The 7851-nt window shown below is 41.0% G+C and overlaps 2 non-coding genes across 2 annotated transcripts; both read right to left on the reverse strand.

Moving 5' to 3' along the window:
* On the reverse strand, positions 1 to 72 carry LOC118369341 (small nucleolar RNA SNORD50). The gene has a single exon (XR_004822579.1). It is a non-coding gene; the product is annotated as a small nucleolar RNA SNORD50 (small nucleolar RNA).
* Positions 73 to 6610: 6538 nt separating this feature from the next.
* On the reverse strand, positions 6611 to 6683 carry LOC118369342 (small nucleolar RNA SNORD50). The gene has a single exon (XR_004822580.1). It is a non-coding gene; the product is annotated as a small nucleolar RNA SNORD50 (small nucleolar RNA).
* Between the last annotated feature and the right edge of the window lie 1168 nt (positions 6684 to 7851).

Raw genomic sequence — 7851 nt, forward strand, 5'->3', positions numbered from 1 at the left:
TTATCAGAAGTCAGATCCGTATAAGAGTTTCATTCACATGAAATCAGGTTCAGGATAGACTCATCATTTAATGCAAAGATCCTTAAGAGAAGGCAGTTAGAGTCCGTGTGCGCAAAAGTGTAGCCTAAAACTTAAATTAATAGCCCAGGCCTTTATTTGCTTAAATCACTGTACACAACAGGTGCTTATTACAGACAGGCTTCTATTTGAGACTGGTGTCCATTTCCTTAACACAGACAGCTTTTGCTCATTTGCATAGTTAATTGTTCAATTTCCAGCATTTTAATACATTTTTGTCACGACCATCGTATGAAAAATTGGACCAAGGTGCAGCGTGAGTAGAGTTCCACATTTTATTGATAGTGAAACTTCCAAAAACAACAAAGATATAACGATCATGAAATACATGCTTTTGCACACAATGTATATAGACAATTTTTTTCTACTGTGTTATTGACTTGTTTATTGTTTACTCCATGTGTAACTCTGTGTTGTCTGTTCACATTGCTATGCTTTATCTTGGCCAGGTCGCAGTTGTAAATGAGAACTTGTTCTCAACTAGCCTACCTGGTTAAATAAAGGTGAAATAAATAAAATAAACATAGCACACATCGGCACTCAAACAAACTAATATCCCACATCGCAGGTGGAAAAAGGACACATTAAGTATGATCCCCAATTAGAGGTAATGAATATCAGCTGCCTCTAATTGGGAACCATACCCACACAACAACATAGAAATATAATACCTAGAAATCCCCCTAGTGACAATTTCTTAATTTCCTGCGCTAATGTGTTATCTTACATACCATGTCGCGTTTCTTTTTCCTTTAGTATGCCTCTATTTCGTAAAAATAAAAAGTTGTGATTTAAATCATTCAGAAATTACTCCAATTTTTTCAATGTAAAAAAAAACGAACAAACCTAAAACTATTCACGGTAAATCAATTAATCAACCCAGCATTTATTTGAAACAGGCATTTATTTGCTGAAATGTGTGCTGTTGCCTGGCTAGTTAAAGGGACAGGCGGCTATTTGAGACTGTGTTTACCTGAAGTGTTACGGTATGTACATACGTACGTGTGAAATATAAGTAATATAAAGAAATAGAAGTGGCAAAATACCATAAGAACACTCTTCCAACCTCAACCCATCAGATCCCACAGATGCTGCTCAAACCAGATGAGACATTACTGGGACGTTACCTTGATATTCTCCACCATACGCTTGAGGTGGTTGACCACCTGTGGGATGAGCGTCAGCCTATTGGTGGCAGTGGTGCGCAGGATGCGGGCGGGGCCTCGGTTGAGGTGGACACCTTGCGGTTGCGCTTCGTCTCCTTCTCGTAGGTCAGGTCATCCTCATCCTCCAGCATCTGCATTTTCAACATCTTACCCATCATGTCAGTGCCTGAGCAGCCCAACAAGGGGAACCGGAAAGGAGAAGGGAGGGGGGTTAGGGAGGAGACAAGCCCGTGGAAGGAAGAGGAGTAGGAGTGAGGGGAGAAGAAATTAACGGTGGACTTGACCAATGCCTTGCATTGTAAAAAAGACAAAGCCTTGCATTCTCATACACATGTTAATAAAGGTTGGTTGTGCTTCAAAATTAGCGGTTACAATAAGTCAAGAAGACATGACGAAAACAAGGACACGGACACAAAGTCAAGAGTAAACAGGAGGCCAATATAAAAAGTGAAAAGGGTTCCTGTGGGCTCTGGAAAATCATAGTAACTCAAAGTGATGAAGTGATGGAGGCATGAAGTCGTACATGAAAAAGTTTTCCAAGGCTCTGTGAGAGAAATCAATGTATTCAAATGGGAAAAGAGGGATGGATGCATCAATGGCTGGGAGTTGGAACCAGAAGCTAAGCAAGACACAAATTTGAAATGTAGCTGCTGGAGGGTGAGAACACCCCCATTCACATGGGTACAGCTACCACTGAGGAGGAAAAGGAAAGAGACCTAGGGAGCAAAAATGAGCCACCAATGCCATTGCATCCAAGTTAACGGGAGCAATGTGAGAATATGTTCTGCATCAATGGTAGTCTTCTATAGGATTTAAAATTAAAATAAGATGTGTTAGAACATATGTAGAGCTATTAGAGAAATGGAGAAACTGGGAGATGAGCTCCTGTAGCTCTCCTCGCTGCTGACATAGGATCCCACAGACAAACCCGGACACGCTCCTTGAGTTCAGCTGCAGACGGGAACAACCAGCAGAAGCCAATAGCATACCCTGAGTGGTGAGCAGGACCTTCTCAGCGTTGCTAGGCAGGCCCAGCCAGGAAGGAGTCTGGGTGTCCGGCAGCAGTCCGGAGTTCATGAACTCCTCACGTCTGGAAGAAAAGACACAGAACAGCAGAGTGTCAATGAGACAGTATGGAGGAAGTTAGAAAATCCCCTTCTGAAGGAGATTCCTAAATGTGTGCATTTCAGACGTTGCACTTCTAAAAAATATAAAGGTTTCCTAATGAATTTCTTTGACATTTACATAAGTTTTGCTAAGAAGGATTGGTCACAATATATTGGAAACCATGTTTCATGTTTTTTTTGCATGTACTGTTTCAAAAAAATGCAGCTTTCAGTTGCCAATGAAATCAAACTAAACTAAATTAACACCACTACCTCCCAACCCCGGCCACTGACCGGATGCCATCGGGCATCTTGATGTCCTTGTGGCCGTCCACCTTGAACTCTTATTCTAGGAGCACCATGCGACTAGAAATAAAATCTCCCAGATAATAATTGTTGTAATAAGGCTGTTGTTTCAGAGAGCCATAGAAAGAAAAGCATCATAGTTGCACCATTCCTACAGCAAAAACGGCCTGCTTCTAGCCCAACCAGGTCATAGGATCTGACCCATATTACCGGTGCGAAATTTGTATCTTCCTATAGCGGAATGCCGGAACCACATTTTACATTCATAACATAAACCTTGTTGTGGGCCGTTCTAATACTACTCTGTTTGGAACTGTTTGGAAATCATAATCGGTCGACATCTAGTATAGGCATGCATAAGCTACTGACAACAAACACAATTGCATTTTAAATGAATGCACAGAGATACCGTGATGAGATCCTGTGACCCAGTGTCGTGCCATTCAACCATCGCCATCTCCTCATGTTTCAAAATGATAATGCATGGCCCCATGTTGCAAGTATCTGTACACAATTCTTGGAAGCTGAAAATGTCCCAGTTCTTACATGGCCTGCATTCTCACCAGACATGTCACTGATTGAGCATGTTTGGTGGTTGTTTTGGATCGACGTACACGACAGCATGTTCCAGTTCCCGCCAATATCCAGCAACTTTGCACAGCCATTGAAGAGGAGTGAGACAACATTCCACAATCAACAGCCTGATCAACTCTATGTGAAGGAGATGTGTTGCGCTACATGAGAATGTAAATAGTGGTCATACTAGATACCAACTGGTTTTCTGTATTTTTAAGGTGTCTATGACCAACAGAAGCATATCTGTATTCCCCGTTATGTGAAATCAATAGATTAGGATCCTTATATGAACTGTAACTTAGTAAAATCTTAGAAATTGTTGCATATTGCATTTATATTTTTGTTCAGTGTAGTTTATAGGGCACAACATGTGCTTCAAAAGTAGCTCAAATTCAAATAGGCTGTATCTCAATAATTTATTTCAATATCTCAATAATTATATAAATAATTATTATTTCCTGGTGCTCCTACAAAGATAATGCATCCAAGAGGAAATTTCCTGTATTACCAAATCATGAGAGAGCAAACCACACACAAGTCAGAGTTATCATATCCATATCAAGTCCATATTTAATTATATGAGCTTCACCATAGCCCTGTGACTCTCAGATCAATTCAGTGTCCATAAATGAATTCTCTGAGAGTGCTTAACATATTGGCAACTGAGATCCTTTATAGCAAAGACACACATAGCCAGACAGCATTGGCTATAAATTATCATTCAGTTTGGTCTCTAAACTAAGTTCTTATCTCGTTCTTGGTACCACTTAGAACAAAAACATTACCTCAACCAATGGCATATATCAAATGCACCCCCTCCTGGACAAGATCACAGAGAGATGTGACTGGCACACAGACATTGTGGAGCCACCTAACTGGTTCCCCATTAACCTTTTGTGACTAGGGGGCAGTATTTTCATTTTTGAAAGAAAAAAAACATTCCCGTAGTAAACGGGATATTTTGTCAGGATACGATGCTAGAATATGCATATAATTGACAGCTTAGGATAGAAAACACTCTAAATTTTCCAAAACTGTAAAAATATTGTCTGTGTTGCAGGCGAAAGCCTGAGAAAAATCCAATCAGGAAGTGCCTCAACCAGATTACCGGCTATCAACCAGATTACTCTTTCTCCGTATTCCCGAAGATGTCTACAGCATTGTGACGTAGTTTTACGCATTTATGTTAAAGAATACCCGTAAGTGATCACCTGATGGCTCCCAGGGTGACTCTCACGTAAAATACAGAGGTAGCCATTACTCCAATCGGTCCTACTGAAAAACTGTCATGTATTGTCATATTATGTCTTGTTCCTGTTCTTTCTCTTCACTCAGTCTCCCTCTGCTGGCCGTATTAGGTTACCTTCTCTTCCTTTCCTTCCCCCAGCTGTCCCTCATCTTCTCTAACTACCTCGTTCACCCTTTTCCCACCTGTTTCCCTTTTTCCCTCTGATTAGGTCTCTATTTCTCTCTCTGTTCCTGCTTCTGTCTTTGTCAGATTCTCGTTTGAGTTTCTCATGCCAGAACCAAACTATTGTCTTGTTTGCTTCACCCTTGTCCCGTCGGAATCTACCTGTTCTTCTGATGCTACATGTGATCAGGTACCTCTGTCCTCTACGACCCGCGCCTACCCAGAGAGACCAGCAGTCTGTCGCCGCTCACCCAGCTATTATCCTCGGCTGCTAGAAGGGGACTCTAAACCCAGCTACTGTCCTCTGCTGCAAGAAGGGGACTCTTCTGTCATATTCAGAGGGACTTTATTATTCTTTTGGCGCCCTCTCTGCGGGTTGTCTATTTTGCCATTTTTATACATCTGAAGAGGATCTATGTCTTCCCTGTGATTTGACATTAAAAGACTCAGTATCTGTTAAACCGCTTTTGGGTCCTCACTCACGTGCATAACAAAAACGAATTGTCCCGATGGATATATTATCGAATAGATATTTGAAAAACACCTTGAGGATGGATTCTAAACAACGTTTGCCATGTTTCTGTCGATATTATGGAGCTAATTTGGAATATCTTTCGCTGTTTTCGTGACTGCAATTTCCGGGCAATTTCTCAGCCAAACGTGAACAAACAGAGCTTTTTCGCCTACAAAAATAATATTTTTGGAAAAAAGGAACATTTGCTATCTAACTGGGAGTCTCGTGAGTGAAAACATCCGAAGCTCATCAAAGGTAAACGATTTAATTTGATTGCTTTTCTGATTTCCGTGACCAAGTTACCTGCTGCTAGCTGGACAAAATGCTATGCTAGGCTATCAATAAACTTACACAAATGCTTGTCTAGCTTTGGCTGTAAAGCATATTTTGACAATCTGAGAGGACAGGGTGATTAACAAAATGCTAAGCTGTGTCTCAATATATTTCATTTGTGATTTTCATGAATAGGAATATTTTCTAGGAATATTTATGTCCGTTGCATTATGCTAATTAGTGTCAGATGATGACAACGGTCCCGTTCACGGGATGGGGTGTCACTAGAGGTTAATCACACCATCCCCTACCATGGTTTAGGAATAGTTTACAGACACATTCACAGATAAGACTAACCCGACCTCTTGCCTCTCTGGGCCCAAGTAACTTTTTCCACATGAGCATGCTTATGAAAATGAATAAAACATCTTATTAATAAATGTTACCTAAAGAATTCTGATTCTGCCACGACACCTCTCACCATTAGCAATAACAGGGGAGTTTAGCATTTCTGAGGGGGGTATGCTAGACACACAACTTTCTCACTTATAATTATTCACGATTAATTTAGGATTATCTGTAATCATGGTAGCATCCACATTAATGTTTAGAAACATTCTATTATTTACAATAAAATGTACTCAAATGACAATACATAATTTACCATTCATTTCTATTGGCACAAAATAATCTGAAACACAACCAAAACAAACCGCAAATGCATCCAACAAGTTTTTTTGTTGTTATCATTTAAGGCCAGGTACCACAGCCTAATAGAGTATTATTATTTTCCCTAGATTGTAGGAAATGGCAGTTACAGGTGTTCAAAAAAAACTTGAGTCCAAAGGCACTCCCTTGTTAGAAAGTCCTGGATCGAACCCTGAACACACAAATTAATTTGTACAAATAATTTTGGGTTCCCTAAAATGGGGGGACTATGAACAAAAAAAACGCTGTAATTTCTAAATGGTTCACCCGATATGGATAAAAATACCCTCAAATTAAAGCTTGACAGTCTGCACTTTTACCCCAGTCATTGTATCATTTCATTTTGGACAGCACTGCATATATGTTCCAATTCTATGGTCACTGCACTCTAGGTACACATTTTTTGTGTTTGTTTTGTGACCAACAACTTCATTCCCATTTGCAAGAATGTATAAATTGTGTGTGAATTGCATTATCAAAAGTCAGATCCGTATAGGAGTTTCCAATCACATAGAATCATGTTCGTGATGGATTCATCATCTAATACAGAGAATTGCTGCAAACAGAAAGTCTCCTGGGTAGGGCAGCTCTCTAAGGCAGTGCATTGCAGTGCTAGGGCTGTCACTACAGACCCTGGTTCCATTTCCGTTTGGCCCAATATCGTCCGAGCTAGGGGAGGGTTTGGCCGGCCTAAGCCGCCATTGTAAATATTAATGTATTCTTAACCGACTTGCCTAGTTAAATAAAATATTTCTGTATATTTTTTTACATACGTAAGAGACAACAGTGTGGGCGTATTTTATGTGTGTCTATTTTGCGTGTGTGACTGACCTTAGCGGTGTCGTCCAGCAGGTGTCCACGGTGTTGCAGGCCGAGCGCAGGTCCGACTCTACGAACTCGTACTTCTTGGACCAGTCCAGCGGGTCGTAACGCAGCCGCTCCTGGATGACGGCTTGGAACCAGGCCAGTAGGAAGTAGAGGCGGGAGCCTGAAGAGGTGGTGAGGAAAAGGTTGGTTTAGTAATTCAAAAGGGTCCAAAGAAAACATTCAGTCAAGTTTAGAGGAAGGAGTGTGTGTAAGTGAGAGACCAACATGGAGGTAGAGTGACAGGAGAGATCAGAAAGCTAGAAGGAGAGAATGAGAGAGAGGCACAGGAAGGCACAGTGAGAGAAAGCCAGATTGAATCAGTATTCATATGGTTGTGTCACCTTGCACATGTGAGACACAGGGATGCTGTTGAAGGTCCTCAGAATATTGGCCTTGACACTGGGAGGAGGCTTAAATACAAAGATACGTCCAGCACGTAGCAGGTTCACTGGCACCTGAGATGAATGAGCGAGAGAAAACCCATTTAGATAGTCTAGATAAGTCATCCACAACTGTGCCACAGTGAGGTAAACAAGCTTGAGGTAAACAAACCAGAATGCTAAGTTATACCTCATGTAGACATTTGTAATTTAAGTTTTCAATATCTTTAATCTACAACAGAATGAGCTTGAATGTTCAAAATCAGTCACTAGTTTATAGGGGCTCCTGAGTGGCACAGCGGTCTAAGGCACTGCATCTCAGTGCAAGAGGCATCACTACAGTCACATCTGGCTGTGATTGGGAGTCCCATAGGGCAGCACACAATTGGTTTGGCAAGCATTGTAAATAAGAATTTGGTCTGAACTAACTTGCCTAGTTACATAAAGGACCAAATACACACACATT

This window comes from Oncorhynchus keta, chromosome 35 (assembly GCF_023373465.1).
Source record: "Oncorhynchus keta strain PuntledgeMale-10-30-2019 chromosome 35, Oket_V2, whole genome shotgun sequence".
Taxonomy (NCBI): domain Eukaryota; kingdom Metazoa; phylum Chordata; class Actinopteri; order Salmoniformes; family Salmonidae; genus Oncorhynchus; species Oncorhynchus keta.